This window comes from Tiliqua scincoides, chromosome 2 (genome assembly GCF_035046505.1).
Source record: "Tiliqua scincoides isolate rTilSci1 chromosome 2, rTilSci1.hap2, whole genome shotgun sequence".
In the NCBI taxonomy this organism is placed as follows: Eukaryota; Metazoa; Chordata; class Lepidosauria; order Squamata; family Scincidae; genus Tiliqua; species Tiliqua scincoides.
Window position 1 is genome coordinate 249,121,520 of NC_089822.1, and position 17,608 is coordinate 249,139,127.

At 47.8% G+C, this 17,608-nt stretch overlaps 1 pseudogene; it reads right to left on the reverse strand.

The window, feature by feature from the left end:
* Positions 1–6,394: 6,394 nt before the first annotated feature.
* LOC136641899 (protein CLN8-like) lies at positions 6,395–16,911 on the reverse strand (annotated as a pseudogene).
* Between the last annotated feature and the right edge of the window lie 697 nt (positions 16,912–17,608).

Here is a 17,608-nt window from a genome sequence, read left to right on the forward strand (position 1 = left end):
TTTGTACAACGGCATTATAATACTAACCGTTTTGTTCTCAATACCTTTCCTAATAATCCCAAGCATAGAATTGGCCTTCTTCACTGCCACCGCACATTGGGTCGACACTTTCATCGACCTGTCCACTACCACCCCAAGATCTCTCTCCTGATCTGTCACAGACAGCTCAGAACCCATCAGCCTATATCTAAAGTTTTGATTTTTTGCCCCAATGTGCATGACTTTACACTTACTGACATTGAAGCGCATCTGCCATTTTGCTGCCCATTCTGCCAGTCTGGAGAGATCCTTCTGGAGCTCCTCACAATCACTTCTGGTCTTTACCACTTGGAAAAGTTTGGTGTCGTCTGCAAACTTAGCCACTTCACTGCTCAACCCTGTCTCCAGCTCATTTATGAAGAGGTTGAAAAGCACCGGTCCCAGGACAGATCCTTGGGGCACACCGCTTTTCACCTCTCTCCATTGTGAAAATTGCCCATTGACACCCACTCTCTGCTTCCTGGCCTCCAACCAGTTCTCAATCCACGAGAGGACCTGTCCTCTAATTCCCTGACTGTGGAGTTTTTTCAGTAGCCTTTGGTGAGGGACCGTGTCAAACGCCTTCTGAAAGTCCAGATATATAATGTCCACGGGTTCTCCCGCATCCACATGCCTGTTGACCTTTTCAAAGAATTCTATAAGGTTTGTGAGGCAAGACTTACCCTTACAGAAGCCATGCTGACTCTCCCTCAGCAAGGCCTGTTCGTCTATGTGTTTTGAGATCCTATCTTTGATGAGGCATCCACCATCTTACCCGGTATGGATGTTAGGCTGACCGGCCTATAGTTTCCCGGGTTCCCCCTCTTTCCCTTTTTAAAAATAGGCGTGACATTTGCTATCCTCCAATCTTCTGGTACCGTGGCCGTTTTGAGGGACAAGTTGCATACCTTAGTCAAGAGATCTGCAACTTCATTCTTCAATTCCTTAATAACCCTTGGGTGTATGCCATCAGGGCCCGGTGACTTATTGATCTTTAATTTATCAATGAGGTCTGAAACATCTTCTCTTTTAACCTCTATCTGACTTAACTCCTCGGTTAGGAGGGGCCGTTCGGGCAGCGGTATCTGCCCGAGATCTTCTGCCGTGAAGACAGATGCAAAGAACTCATTTAATTTCTCTGCCATCTCTAAGTCTCCTTTTATCTCCCCTTTCCCTCCCTCACCATCCAGACAGCCAACCACTTCTCTGGCGGGTTTCCTGCTTCTAACATATTTGAAGAAGCTTTTATTATTCCCCTTAATGTTGCTGGCCATGCGTTCCTCATAGTCTCGCTTGGCCTCCCCTACCACCTTCTTACATTTCTTTTGCCACAGTTTATGTTCCTTTTTATTCTCTTCATTAGGGCAAGACTTCCATTTACGGAAGGAAGCTTCCTTGCCCTTCACAGCCTCTCTAACTTGGCTGGTTAGCCATGCGGGCACCCTCTTGGATTTAGTGGAACCCTTCTTTCTTTGCGGTATACACCTCTGCTGGGCCTCTATTACTGTTGTTTTAAGCAGCCTCCACGCACTCTGGAGAGATTGGACTCTTTTTACCCTCCCTTTCAACCTCCTTCTAACCAGCCTCCTCATTTGAGGGAAGTCCGCCCGTCGGAAGTCAAGGGTTTTTGTTAGAGATTTGCCTGGTATTCTTCCCCCAACGTGCACGTCAAAATGGATCGCAGCATGATCACTGTTCCCCAATGGCTCAGTAACGTTTACATCTCTAACCAGGTCCTGCGTACCGCACAAAATTAAATCCAGAGTCACCTGTCCTCTGGTGGGCTCCGTGACTAGCTGATCTAAGCACAGTCATTTAGCACGTCAAGAAATCCGGTTTCCTTATCGTGACCAGAACACAAATTGACCCAGTCAATATGAGGATAATTGAAGTCCCCCATGATTACAACCCTGTCCCTCCTTGTCACCTCCCTGATCTGTTTCCTCATTTCAAGGTCCCCATCAGATTTCTGGTCTGGAGGACGATAGCACGCCCCCAGTATTACATCGCTGCACAAGCCTGGTAATTTAACCCACAGAGATTCTACGGTGGAGTCGGACCCACCTTCAATCTCTACTTTGCTGGATTCTATCCCTTCCTTAACATAAAGGGCCACCCCACCTCCAACACGCCCCTGCCTGTCCCTCCTGTATAGTTTATAGCCCGGAATTGCGGTATCACACTGATTCTCCGCATTCCACCAGGTTTCCGTTATGCCCACTATGTCAATATTTTCCCTTGTCACCAGACATTCCAGTTCTCCCACCTTTGCTCGTAGACTTCGGGCATTCGCATAAAAGCATGTATACACGGAATGCCCCAGGATGGGCTGCTTATTCGCTCCTTTGTCCCCGCATCCTCTCATTGTGCCAAACCGTCTATCACATCCCATCACCCTACCTTTCCCAATTTCTTCTCCTACCCTGCCTTTGTCTTGTTGTTCTCTAACCTCCCCATCCTCATCCCATAGGGATGAGGAGTCCCGAACCGGATGCCCCTCGGCTCCTGTCGGCCTTCCCCCAGGGATCAGTTTAAAAGCTGCTCTGCCACCTTTTTAATGTTATGCGCCAGCAGTCTGGTTCCATTCTGGTTCAAGTGGAGCCCGTCCCTCTTGTACAGGCCCCGCTTGTCCCAAAACGTTCCCCAGTGCCTAACGAATCTAAACCCCTCCTCCCTACACCACCGTCTCATCCACGCATTGAGACCCCTGATCTCCGCCTGCCTAGCTGGCCCTGCGCGTGGAACAGGCAGCACTTCAGAAAACGCTACCTTTGAGGTCCTGGCTTTCAGCTTCCTGCCTAAAAGCCTAAATTTGGCCTCCAGGACCTCCCAGCTACACTTGCCCACGTCGTTGGTGCCGACATGCACCACAGCCGCTACCTCTCCCCCAGCACTGTCTACTAGCCTGTCTAGACGAGAAGTGATGTCCGCAACCTTCGCACCAGGCAGGCAAGTCACCATGCGGTCCTCACATCCGTCGCAAACCCCCCTCTCTATGTTTCTAATAATTGAATCCCCCACTACAAGAAGCCCCCGACCCCCCTCCCGCCGAGGAGTATCCCGAGTGCGCTCGGATACGGGCCCATCCCCTGGAGAAGGGATCCCCCCTAGGGGATTGTTTCCCTCCTCTCCAGGATGACGTCCTCCAGTCCCGAGACTTCCCACCCGGGCAGCCGAGGAGCTGCACGCCTGAGGTTGGGACGAAGCCTGATCGTCCCCAGAAGTCTCCCCACGGTCCTCCTCTGGCTGCCTGCGCTTCTCCAGGTCGGCCACCAAGGCTTCAAGGGAGCGGACGCGTTCCCTGAGAGCCTGGAGCTCCTTGCACCGAGGACACACCCATGACTTATGCCCTAGAGGCATATAATCATACATGTGGCACTCGATGCAGAACACTGGATAGCCCCCACCCTGCTGCTGGCTGTCTGACTGCATAGCTTTTTTGTTGTTGTTGTTGTTGTTTTATTTAGGGGTCTTTTTAAAAACCGTACACTGGATAGCAGCCCTCTTCTCAAGGGAAGAGGAAGGGCAGTGTCTGGGGCCCTGGCCTCCTCGCCCTGCTGCTGAACTCGCCCAGATGCTAAACTCTTGTGCCTTACCTGGCACTTAGTTCCCGAGGCATTGGGTTCCCAGAGGCCACACGCGTCTGCAGAGAGCCTCACGTGATGGCCCGCCTAGCTTTATACTCCTGGCTGGCTCCTCCCCCCTCCTTCCTTCCTGATTGAAAGGGGGCTGGCCTTCCCAGGTGAGTTTACAAAAGCTCAGGAAGGCAAATGGCTGCTGATGGGCGTGACCTACTCTGCAGGCTCCTGAATGGACTGCTTGGATTAGCCTAATGGGGCTCTTAATGGGTTGGGAATTGGCCCTTCCTAGGTTCTTTCCCTCCTAGTTCTGTTCCCTTAGGCTGGACTGTTTTTGTAACCTCAAGCTAGTTTTTATTTGGGTTTGTTTAATTATTTATTGCTCTCTAGATCCTATGTCCCAATTTACTGACCTGTTTAGGTTATGTTCTAACTTAGATTAGGTTTAACCTGGGTTAAGTATAGGTTTAATTTAAACAAGTAGAAAAACCTGCTTTCCACTTTATCCTCCTCCCTTCCTTCGATTAAGTGCTACCTTAGGTGCAGCTAACTTTCAACTTTGATTTAAATGCCTGACCCTTGGGCTCTTACTCACGAGTAGGACTCTGCTCTTACTCACGAGTAGGACTCTGCTCTTACTCACGAGTAGCCCTATGTACCTCCCTTAGGTGCTAACTTTCAATTTTGATTTAAGGTTGCTTTAAAGGTAAGGTTAAGGTTAGAAGACAGGGAGTTAGAAAGACAAAGCGTTAGAATGAGTACACTTACCTCCTCCTCTCCTTCTCCAAAACTCAGAGGTCTCCTTGCCTTCTCCTCGCCCAGATGCTAAACTCTTGTGCCTTACCTGGCACTTAGTTCCCGAGGCACTTGGTTCCCAGAGGCCACACATCCCGCATCCACATGCCTGTTGACCTTTTCAAAGAATTCTATAAGGTTTGTGAGGCAAGACTTACCCTTACAGAAGCCATGCTGACTCTCCCTCAGCAAGGCCTGTTCGTCTATGTGTTTTGAGATCCTATCTTTGATGAGGCATTCCACCATCTTACCCGGTATGGATGTTAGGCTGACCTGCCTATAGTTTCCCGGGTCCCCCCTCTTTCCCTTTTTAAAAATAGGCGTGACATTTGCTATCCTCCAATCAGTGGGAAACCACAGCACTGCACTGCCAAAACTGGAGAATCCATAGCTCATGCTGCTGGCCCCATAAGGATCTCCTTTTGCAGTGACCTTTAACCCAAAATGTTTGCTGCAGTGGCCTTTTTTTGTTGCTGAGTCATCAGAACGAGCTAGAGTCAGTGTTGCAAGTAGGTCAGATCAGGATGAACACCAGCCAATCCACACAGTTAAAGAGTCCTACAGCCCGGCCCCAAGTCTGTATATCCGACCACCGTTATGTACAAGAAAGATTTGATTTGACATGTGCACTTGGGCCACAAGCAGAACCTATTTACGCTGGGAGCCTCTGCCTTTCACCACCTTCATACCCTCTTCATGACCACATTATCATTGGGGTCGATTTTAATGAGATACAAGATCCAATCCTGGGCAAAAGTACCCCCACTTCTCTGAAGAGCAGTTTAAACACTCTTGTCAACTGATGCAGCTGACCCCTCCCAGAGCAAGTATCCTGAGAGGCCACCTCTAATATGCCATCTGTATTTGCAAGGCTTTGGATATGATCTTCCAACTTAGCAAGGCAAGTTCCCTGAGGAACTGAGGGAAAGCCTGCTGCTTGCATCTGTTCAGCCTTGACCAAGCTTCCTGGTGATTGCTTTGGGGGCCTAGCTTGGCCGAGCACACTCTGCTCAGCCAGCCTCAACTCTAAATTAGACCCCAGGGGTTCGTTTGGCCTCCGGAAGCTCACATCCCTGAGACCACCTACTGCAGGCTGTTTGTGGAAGGTCTGAGGGGGCAGGAGATTCTGGGTGCCTTTCACCCCAAGTCTGCCACTGCTACCTCCCTCCAACCTGCCACCAATGCAAGCCCCAATGACCTGCTTCCTGCTTGCTCGGAAGTGGGAAGTAGATCATTCTCATCCTTGCTGTGCTCCTTTTGTGCTGCTGTGAAATCTGGAACTGTGGAACTTTCAGTTCCATCTGCAGGAACTGCCCCTATAGATGAAACCAGAATCCCCACACTTCTGGGTTTCTTGGCAGTACACAGGGAGCATGCTGAGGGGTGTGTGTGTGTGTGTGGTGCGGTGCAGAGATGGCGGACCCAGGATGGCATCAGGTGGCATTTTGGGTTGTGCCACCCTTGTCAGGAAGCCTGCCCAGCAGCCTTCTTAGTTGGAGCCCAACATCACTCATGATGGACTCAGAGGCTGAGGAAACTGAACTCTGCCAGTAAAATGATTGTGAGAATTAGGTACATTGAGGTCTCCATTTTTTCAGCTGAACCAAGTCCCTCTCCCCTCACCGAGAAACACCAGCTGCTGTGTAAGCAGGAGGAGGAGACAGAAATGTGAGCAAGGTAAGGAGCCACCATCACCACTTCCAAACAACCCCAGTAGTTAGCTGTTTCTTCCTCCTCCCTGTTTCACTCTGTGACTGGGTAGACTGGGAAAACGGCAGCCTAAGTTGCTTTTTCGCTCAGAAGGTTTAAAACAAACACAATGCTTTATTCAAAAATCAAATTCTAAAGAGTTTTTGCATTCAGACCTGTAGCTCTACTACAATAACTATCGTTAAAGACAGGCTGAGAATAGTCTTCAGGGAATCTGATACTGGACTATGGGCTCTTTTCCATATCATGACCACTGCCACCAGCCAAGGCTTAGGAGGCCCAGACAAAAAGAGGCTGCCTTGGGCAACCCCTTTTCCCAAATTATCAGAGAGCTTCTAAACCCCTTTAAAAGTAGCTGGTAGTAGACGGTCTGAGCTTGTTTCGGCCTGCTTCTTCTGGGGTGAACTGAGACCAGGCAGGTAAAACAATAAAAATACAAGTTTATAGAAATTCAGAAAAGTCAGAAGGAGTAATACAAGGCCTAAAAACAAGGCACAGAGCAACTAAAAAATTAGGAAAGAGAAGGGATGTGGAGGACAAAAGAAGCTAAAAGCCAAGACAATAAATATATAGTACACCCTGATGCAAGTAACTTAGTATTTTCCTGACTCTTCCAGGATCTTGGTCCTAACACATGCCTTGGGAGGGCATCACAGACGTTCAGTGTTGGGTAAATCACAAAGGAGGACATGATCCCATTTTATACAGCCTGTGGTTGTTAGCCGTGCTTTATCTGTGGGATTGGATATTTTGGGGTCACCTGAGCTCCTAAGTCTCCCACCCTTGGAAATCACATGGGTCTTATGGTCCAATAACTGGCTCAAAGTCAGGTTCTTTGCTTCTGATCAGTTGGGGAAGAGCAAAAGGACAAGGACTTATGCATCTAATGACTCAGCAGCCTTTTCTGAACAACAGGAATTTTTTAAACCACAAGTTCAAGTCCCGAACCACAGCCCTTTCTGCTGGACAGTATCTTCATTCCTTTTTTTTGGATGATACATTTTTCATTGTTTTTTTCTCAAAGTACCAGTCAATAGGATTGAAGAGTTGCTGGGTCTTTTTGTATGTCCAGTAGGGGTTAAAGATCACTGTGACAGCACTCAATCCTGTGAATATTACAGCAAAATGTAAGAGTCCCAAATTTTCCAACATCACGTTCCAATTGGAAATCCACACCCACCACATGTGGTAAGTAAGGACCATACGGCAATGGTACGCGTGGACCACCACCCACTGGTTTGCCTTCCAGAATAAGGTGTCAGCCCAGCCAACCTTGGGAAAAAGGGAAATGAAAAGTTAGACTCCATACTGTAGTGATTTCACAGATTTATAAGCAAGACATACATACGTATACGTTTCTCATGTGGGGTGATGCAGGGGATAAGGGTAAGGTGTAAATGCTCTATAACCTATTCTAGAAGGAGAAAGGTACCACTTGGAAATGCACAGTAGACAGGGTAGCAATGGACGGAGAGAGACGTGCTTTTCTCTCCTGCTTCTAGGGTGCCCAGACAGAGGCAGCTGATGGGTTGGAGGCAGGGTGTTAGACTGATGGGCCTTTGATCTGATGCAGCAGGGCTTTTAGCCTTCTTTTGTTCTAGCGTCTGGCAGCATAAATCACAATGTGCCCCAATGCCTGGGTGGCAAGTGTCTCAAGGCTACCTAGGCTTCAGAAGATCCAAGCAAAAGATACACACCCAACTTGAAAGGGAATAAGCGGGGTGCGAGCAGGGACTCAAAAATCAGGGAGGACAAATGTCCGAGGAAAGTATTTTATGGGTGCAATCCTAACCAACTTTCCAGCACTGACATAGCTGTGCCAATGTGGCGTGCACTGCATCCTGCAGTGGGGAGGCAGTCAAGGAGGCCTCCTCAAGGTAAGGGAATGTTTGTTACCTTAGCTTGGGGCTGCATTGCGGCTAGGTCAGTGCTGGAAAGTTGGTTAGGATTGCGCCCTAAATTATGTAGAGACGGGTGTGTGCTCACTTTGGATTAACTGTGAAATTATCTGAGATTTTCTTTTAAAAAAAAAGTTAGATCATTCTTCCCAGCCAAGCAAAGGCCTGGAAAATACTATCATTTTCTCCCCATTTAATGTAATTGAAATTGCTCTAGTATATTAGTGGCAAATCCAGGCCCTGCAGGAACAAACCACAAGAGGAGGGAAGCCAGCTGCTCTCCCCCCACCCCACGCGTGCTTGAAAAAACCACAGCTTTTACCCTAAGCAAGTAGGGTAATAGGGAACAACTTGTAGTGTCACCAAGTGAAAGAACCACAGAAACATCAGCAAGCACCAGAACTTTCCTAAATTGGATATTCTACGTAAAGGCAGCCACCCAACCGGACTAATAATGGGACCTGGACACATTCTTGCCTGAAGAGCATAAGGAATGATGCGCTGGATCAGATCAAGATATGTTTAGCTGGCTTAATAATAAACAAACACAAGAGAGAGTGGAGTCAAACTCTTACTGCTTCCTTCCTTATTACTTTTACTTTTCAGTCTTTGTAAAACCATAAAGAAACCAGTATAGTTTATTGTTTATGTGAGAAACATTGTATGGTTATTCTCTGTGTGGGTGTGGGTGTGGGTGTGTTTTAATGGGAAATACATCATGGGTTTGGCACTTCTTAGGGACCCCTTATACACTTTTATGCTGCTGACATTTTAATCTGCTCTTTATTGCTCTCTTTTAAATAGTTTTTATTTTGGCCATTTATTTTCATGTTTTATTTTTACGTGTTTTCTCTGTCGTACAATGCTTTGGGTGTTTAGAAAAGCGGTATATAAATCTAATCTAATAATAATAAAACTGTCAAGGCACACTATCAGTTTTTTGACAACACCGGGGGGGGGGCTCACATTCCTTGCAAATGGCCCTTCCACAAACTTGCGTGGCACACCTGTGGACCATTCACGGCACTCCAATGTGCTGCTACACACTGGTTGAAAATCGTAGTTCTATGGGCTTACGGTGGCATTCCATGGGCAGCAATGGACGGAAGATGACCAGAATATCTGGATCTTGTTACATGTTTAATTGCTTGATTACTTGCTAAAAACCAATATGTTCCTTCTAGTCTTACTACGATAGACAGGGGACACTGCCCCAGCACTCCCAGTAAAGGCAGCTACCAACCCATTCTTTCCAGTTACCATCACGTTGGATTTGTTCTACCAGGAGTTCTGTATATTACAGTTATGACCAATATAAATCACTGAACAGTTAATTAAACATACCACCTGTCTTATGCGCACCAATCTCTCACCTTTAGAACCATCCAGCCCAGCCAAGTGGGGGGTGCGCTCATATCAAGAAGCATTCCCATCAAGGTCATGTAATGCCCTGACTTGACATTTGTTACCAGGCCGAAAAAGGCAGCCAAGGAAAGGACATGGTGACTGACAAAGGGAAAGTCAGATGCCTTGAAAACAAGATTAGATAAATTAAGAGCGATATTATCCAGCACAAAGAAGCCAGCACCGATGAGGCAGTGGAACCAACTCCAATCCTGCTGGGAAAACACCTTATCAGCCCGGAAAACGGGATCCATGAACAAAGCCCAGAAACCGGCGACACAACACTGAAGGCCGAACGAAGCCCGAGCGGGAGCCAGGCTCCAGAAGACTTTCTGCTGTGCTGACAGTGAGCGATAAGTGCTGCTCATACGTTCAGACAGGCAGTGTGAAAGGAGAATTATTCCCAAGTAGAAGAAAAAGCCGGCTGCCACTACTTGGAGTCGAACTTCCCACAAAACGTAATCCCGAGCAAAAATGGAGCTGGATGTCGTCTCGTCATGGTCAAGGCTCATTTCTCCAGTTCCTGTTGCAAAACACCTAGCAGGAGGTCTCTGGGGGAAGTCTCACTTGGGCTTCACGTTTCCCTAAGGGTCTTCCTTGAGCAAGGAGAAGATACACATTGCCACCTGCAGAGGAAGGCAAGAAAAGAAATACAGGAGTTTGGGTGTGTACGTTTTCCCACTCACTGCCCAATCCTATGCGTGGCTACTCAGAAGTTACATTATACTCAATGAGGCTTACTCTCAGGTAAGTGTGGGTAGGAGTGCAGCCTCACTTCGGGCGCAATCCTAACCAACTTTCCAGCACTGACCGAGCCGTACTGCATCCCTAACGTAAGGTAATAAACATGCCCTTAACTTGAGAAGGCCCCCTTGACTGCCTCCCCACTGCAGGATGTTGTGCACACCACAGTAGCACAGCTATGTTGGTGCTGGAAAGTTGGTTGGGATTGTGCCCTTGGTTGCCCTAAGAACTGACTCACAGAATTCATTAATATGTTACATGCAGAGGTGTTTGAAAATGCCTTATAGCAGTTGTAAATATCACTCTGGCTGGAAGGCCGGAACCTTCCATGTGCACCGGGGGATCCTCCTGGACCCGTGAGGTAGGTAAGAGCAGAATGGGGAGGCAACGAGGCAGAGGATGGACAGATCAGTCTGGGAAGGGAGTGAGTTCAGTAGTGGCTGCTGCATCCTGGTTCCCTTCCAGGACCTGATGCGATCTCATGGCGCAGACCCATGTGGACCTATATCAGTGAATTCACTAGTTTAGGTCCAAGTAGATCCCTCCACACTGTGGAGGCCTACCCCCAGGTAAGGGAAATAAGATTCCCTTAACTGAAGGAGACCTCTGTGACTGCCCCCCTCTGCAGGATGCAACTGTAGCCTTTTTGGTCCTGTTGCATCAGCAGGGACGGAATGGATAGAACTGGGCTCTTAATGACATTGCTGCGCTTTACTGGTCACTGCATCCATTTGGTGAAAACATTTATTTGTGCTTTCCAGTCAAGCTCAGGCATTCTCCCTCAGCCTGCTTGTACTTTTACAACCTAGCTTTCTTTTTTCATTTTGTTAATTCCCTTTTCCTTTTGGATTTTCAATAAACTAGATACACTTTGACCCATGGCCTACCTAGTCCATGTTTGCAAGTAATTCAATGGATTGCCATGTCTCTTTGTCCTGCAGACACTACTGTGGGTTAATAAGAATCCCTGGGATTCAGTGCTCTCTTGGGCGGGGGGGGGGGGTTCCTCAGATGACCCTCCCCTGTGTTGGTGGCAGTGGATACAAACTACCAAGGTTTTTCCCTGTTCAGCTGTTGCTCCAATAAAGGGAAAGTGGGGAGCAGGAGGGGGTTATGGGCTTAGTTCCCCTTAAACTGCCTGTTTCCTTCTCTCCCTTCCCCTAACAACCCTTTTTGATGTTCGGGCAGCCCAATCCTAAGGTTGATGAGCATAAAGTGCTTTTGTCACCTGGAGAGTAAAGTAAAGCAGTGTTGATGGGAAGGCAAATAAGTACTGAGCTGGGCAGTGGGGGGAGGGCAGAATGGAGAAGGGAGGTAGTGTTTTGGGATGGGGCAGGGCGAGGAGGGGTGGTTAAGGTCAGGGAGGGGCAGGGACTGCGGAAGAGGTCTCTGCCATATATTAATACCCATCATGGGCTTACATGGAGCTTGTTGCAGCTGACACTGCAGCTCCAGAGACCCAAGGGCAGGCAAGTATTCCCAGAAAATAACAAGGCACACGGCAGTGCTCCACCACCAGATGTTCCTTTGCTTTAAGTATGTACAAGATATTTACAGTTCAAAGGCAGTTTTGCAAGCAAACACACAGATAGCTCTCTCTCTCTCTCTCAATACTCCGATCACCAACGTAGCTTCCCACAGACACTCCACATATCATCTCCCACACAGCAGCTTACACAGGCTGCAATATATACTGGCACTGGCCAATGAGAGGCGGGCTACGATCTGGTGATCCTATGACTCACCATCTGGTGACATGTCTGGTGATATGGTAATGCATCAGCCACTCCCATGATGCATCAGTGCTTCTACATTGTATGTATGCAGGCCAAGTCATCAGGCCCTTGCCTTGTTCTATCCAGCCTGTAAATTCTCTGCAGGCCTGGGCCATATAGCATAACAGGGCTACTTGGTTCTGTGCCTGCAACTTAGTTGGCACAGATCTGAGTAGCCCCATTGAGCAGGCTGGGGCTCTACATGGGGCAAGGGAACAAATGTTCCCTTACACCAAAGAGATCTCCAGCCTGCTCAATTTCAGCAGCCCCACCACACCAGTGTTGGATAGGACAGGGTTGTTAGTCACAGAAAGTTGTGTGTGTTTTGTTTGGTGAAGTTATAAGGAAGTAATGAGAATAAAGAAGGGCTGTAGTTTAAATTATACTCAAATGCAAACTTCATTTTTCTCATCACTTCCTTAAAAGTTAGTGGACAAAGCTCATACAGATTCCAAACACTGACACAAGCAAATATATACGGTCACAGAGCTGACTCTGGGGAAAACCCAAAAGAGTTCGACAGCATACTGTTTGGCAAAAACATCCCAAAGGGATGAGAGTGTCAGTGTTCTAATCGTGCAATCTTATGCAGGTTTGCTCAGAAGTCTGAAAATATGCCCAGGAAAATGCACATATGACTGCACTGTAAATCATCCAAAAGGAGAAAGCGTACACTTGGAAATTAACACACAGTAGGACAGGACAGGTGGAGGACAAGAGAGATGGTCAAAGACAGCAAAAGGTTGCAGGAGGGAAGTCAAGTGACAATGATATTTGGAAGAGGACACAATATATAGGTGTTTATATGCAAATGCCAGAAGTTTCTGAGACATAGGGTGCAATCCTAACCCCTTATGCCAGTGCTTTCCAGCACTGACATAAGGGCAATGCAGCTCTAAGGGAAGGGAACAAACATTCCTTACTTTGAGGAGGCCTCTGTGAGTGACACTCAACTGCAGGAAGCAGCATATGTCCCATTGGCAGCGCGATGCCAGTGCTGGAAAGCACTGACGTAAGGGGTTAGGATTGCACCCATAGTGGGAGAGCTGGAGTTCTTGGGTGCAAATGAAAACATAGATAGAGCAGGCATCCAGCGCTGAGCTAGCACTAGCTTTCCACCAGTGTGAGGGCCTGTAAACGTGCCTTATGGCACATTTGCAACAGTGCACGCTGGTGGTGAGCCAGTGCACACTGAATAGGATTGGGCCCTAAGGGCCTAATCCTATCCAATTTTTCAGTGCTGGTGCAGCCATGCCAATGGGGCATAGTGGGGAGGCAGTCACAGAGGCCTCTTTGTTCCCTTACCTCTGGGCTGCATTGCAGCTGGAAAGATGGATAGGATTGGAGAGGGCTTTTTTCTGAGTTAAACACACATATAGCTCTAGGGGCTTGTAACCTCCATGGTGGGAGGAGGCCCCTGCCCTGGGGTCAGTACCGAGTGTGAAGGGCTTACCCGGTCAAGGCACAGTGGTCAGCAGTGAATTAATGAAAAGGAAGCAGGTATGGCAGCTTTACGCAGACAGTTTAATTGAGTCAACCTCTTTACATTCATGGGGGCTCGTTACTTCACAGCCCCCCTCAGTCTAGGCTAACTGGTGTCGTCGTCGTCAGAGCGGCTCAGCTCCCGGTCCTTCCAGTTCTTTGGAGATTATAGTCCCAGCCTCCCGGCCCGAGTCCCTCAGCCCTGCACCCGGGCTCTAGAGGGCACTGCCCCGGCTGTCCGGGGTCAGGCTGGCTGGCCTTAGGAGGGCCCACAGTACCTGGGTGTTGGCTCCCTTCTCAGTTAGTCCCCCTGGGTTGTAGTTGGCGTTGAGCATCTGTCTCAACAACCACCTCTCTCCAGGGTACACCCTCTGGGTCTGGGCAGGCCCTGGGTCAGGGAGGTGTCTGCCCCAGCCTCCTCTCTCTAGAACTGACCACAGCCCCCTTCCTACAGAGGCCTTTCTCCTTTCCCTCAGTTGCCTTCTCCCACTGGCTTCCCTCTGGCCTTCCACCCCTCTGGAGAGGAGTGACCTCCCTCTTCCCTCTCCAGCTCCCTTATGAGGCTTACCTCAGGTCTGCCTAACCCCACCCTTCCTCCCCACATGTCTTCCTGCTCCCAGCTGTTCCCTGTCCCTACTCCTGTGTAGGTGTCCTGCACGGCCCCCAGTCCTGCTGACACTCGGGGCTTACTCCCGAGTAGGCCTTGACTGCCGAGGAGACCCCTGTGCCCAGGGAACTCCTGGCCACCTGGGCTGGGTCCAGGTGACAAGGCTTTTATCCCTTTTGCCCAGTGTTTCTTTGGAGATGTGAGAAGGTGAGTTTTTCAATTTTCTTTGAGGTTACTTTAGAGGAATGGTTCAACATCGATTCAATTAAACTAAACTTATAGCTCATACACACATAAACAACTAAGGGCACAATCCTAACCAGGTCTACTCAGAAGTAAGTCCTATTTTGTTCAATGGGGCTTACTCTCAGGAAAGTGTGGTTAGGATTGCAACCTAAATAAAACAGCTAACTAATATGATTAAAAATGAGTATGACAGGATCACCCACAGAGATGGACCCTGTATTTCTTTAACACATGGTAACAGGAACTCAACTAGAGTATAGGCACTAAGTAGGAAAGGCACCACCCAGCCTAGGAGGAAGCTCAAATGAGCAGAACAAGAAGGAAAGTAAACAACAGCAAAAGAGATGTGAGCTATAAGGGCTGTGGAAAAGAATATGAGGAGCTCAAGGCTAAACCCAGCAAGGCTAACAATCAAGATTGCCTTAATTTAAGCCATTTCTGCCCAAAGTTGCATATATGCAACAGGGATCAAATGTGAACACCTGTGGTCTGGGCAGAAATGGGTTAAACACATCAGAATGAAGTAACATGCCAGGGAGGTAGTTGGATTGTTAGATAACAATGGAGTAAATGAGAAGCTGAAAGAGGTTATTAAAACTGCAGAGAGCCCAAATGAATTCTTAGTATCTGAACACAGAAGATTTAAGTTGGACACCAGTGCCTGAAGGAACATTCTCAGGGAGGGAGTTTGAAGAACTAACTGAAACAGAAGTGACAGAGCCTCAGAGAGGCTCTAGAGCACACTGACAAATTAAAATTGGATAGATCACAAGGTCCAGATGTTGCCTCTGTATGTGTGTGTGTGTTGGTTTGGGAGAGGGCAGCAAGAAAAAATTTAAAGAGGGTCAACCTAATATTTGGTTTTAGAAAACACTCAGTTCCACTCAGTGCCCTTCATGTGTAACTGAAATAAGTGTATATTCCTTCCATATGTCGTATCTGCAGCAGAAAGTATTCCCCTTTTGTTGAGTCAGCTGCTCTGAGTCACCTGTCCTCTTATATTCTACAAAGCATCATCAACACACATGGGTGGTCCTGACTAAATAATACTATTCCAATGCTCACAGTTATCACTGAAGACTTAACATCCGAGCTACTCTGTCTTGTTGCGTCTTAGCTGCTGTTTAGGTTAACTACATTTCATTGCCCTTTAAAAGTGACCCCCAAAGCAAAACAACAACAACAACAACAACAAAGATTTCCCTTTGTGCAGAGACAGCCATGAGGTCACAGCCTTTTCCACTTGATTTAGATTCAGACATCTGGAGAGATACTGTAAATCTCCAATACAAATACTTAGGCTGCAGTGCAATCCTATACACCTGTATTTCTCAAGCAGTGGTACGGGTACCACTAGTGGTGCTTGTTGTGTTGTCTGGTGATACTCGCTGGACCCATGTCGTCCGGCAGCAGGACCAGTGACACAACAAACAGTGTTAGGAGGCTAGGCTCTGTGGGCAGAGCTCCAAAGCATGCTTTTCGGTGCCCAAAAAAGCCCTCCTGCCCACCCCAAGCCTCTTACTGGTGTTTGCTGTATCACATCTGGCATCCAACCCAGAAGTAACTGGAAATGATGTCACTGCAAGTTGCTTCCGGTGGTACTTGGAATAGGTGCACCATCTGAAGTGGTACGGTGGAGGATAAACATTGAGAAACACTGCTGTACACCTTTGGTGGGAGTAGCCTTGTCCTGTAATTTGCCTCTTCCTCCTTTACGTTCAGCTCCTTCCCCAACTTTATACAGTAGCAAAAGAGACAGCGCACATGACACTGCATCACAAAATTTGAACCATTTTTTGTGATTGTCTGAATATTTTAACATTTCTTTATTCATTTTGGTGTGAGAATATTTTTGGCCCAGCATCAATAATTCTGCTACCAAATCTTGAGTCTTGAGTTGGCATCCTTCAGTCTCGGAAGACTATGGTGTCACACTCTGAATGGTGGTTCTGGAACAGAGTGTCCTCTCCAGTGCGCGAAGCCTGGGTAAAGTAGGCATGGAGGATAGGCTGTTACCCATGCAGCAAATCCCCCCTCTCCACGTCGCTGAAATGGTCCAATGGAAAGGCAGAGGCCAATACGGTTGGTTCCAGCGGCGTCGCAGGAGTTGCCAGAACGTGACTGTGTTCAGCCATGAACTGCCTCAGGGACTCCGGCTCCGGATTTTGCCTCGAGGTTGACTCCTGAAGCCTTTTCCATAACTGGATGTAGCCACAAGGCAGTGGAGGTTTGGGATCAGAGTTTTCCTTCTCTCAGATGAGCTGCCTTCCCAGGCTGACGAGCCCCATCTACTCGGTGGCTGTTTAGTCACCTGTAGGCTTATACCATAGTTTTTCAAGACTGAAGGTTGCCAACCATTTCCCCTACCAAATCTATGCAGTTGTATAATGCATGTATCACGCTGCATTTAGGCAACAGGATTAACAGAAACATAAAATTTAAGATAACTTAAAAAGTTTGGATGATACAAAACAAAACTAAGATTACAATTGGGATCAGTGCCTCTGAATTGTATAAGAAACATTAAAAATTCAACTTAAACTATTTTGTGTTACACTGTGTAATGACTCTCTCTCTCTCTCTCTCTCTCTCTCTCTCTCTCTCTCTCTCTCTGCTACTTACCAGCTATGATCTTGCACAGAGTCAGGTCTCAGTCTCTAGTTCTGGAATGATTTTTATTCAGACACTTTTCTGTCTTCCTCTCTCATGCCAAACTCCTCCCTATCAGGAAATCAGCAGACTTCCTTGCCCCAGTGGAGCCACTTGCACTGCAAATATAGAACCACAGCAGCTACAACATTCGCACCCAGGGATGGGTGCTTCTCTGTACATCCATATGCACCTGCTTCCTCTTGCAGGTCCAGTCTGTCGCTGCTGCTTAGAGTAAACAATGTGTTGTGGGGGAGGAGGAGGAAGAGGAGCAACTATGACACCAGCAGCTTCCGTAGTGTACACAGGGCTCATTCCAAAACTATCTTACAGCAACCTAAATAAAGACAACATTTTGAAGGAGCTGCAAAATGCAGTAAATGGGATGTGTCTTCTTACCTTCAGGCCCCTACGTAGACTGAAGCTATTCTTAGAGTCCTTTTTCCAACATGATGCAATGTTGGAAATTCCTGGAGGCTGGTCCAGCTTTGGCCAGTCTTGAGTGGAAACGGGCCTGCCTCTGGCTAGCAGTGAAAGGGGAAGGCGCTTCCTGAACAATGCCTGACTCAGGCTCATGTGAAGAACTTGGTTTACAATACAAGTCTGTGTTCCAATTCAGGTGGCAGTTTTATGCAGGATGCATGCACTGGGCATTGCTTCCTGGTTTTGACACTAGATGTAGAGCAGTGGTTCTCACACTTT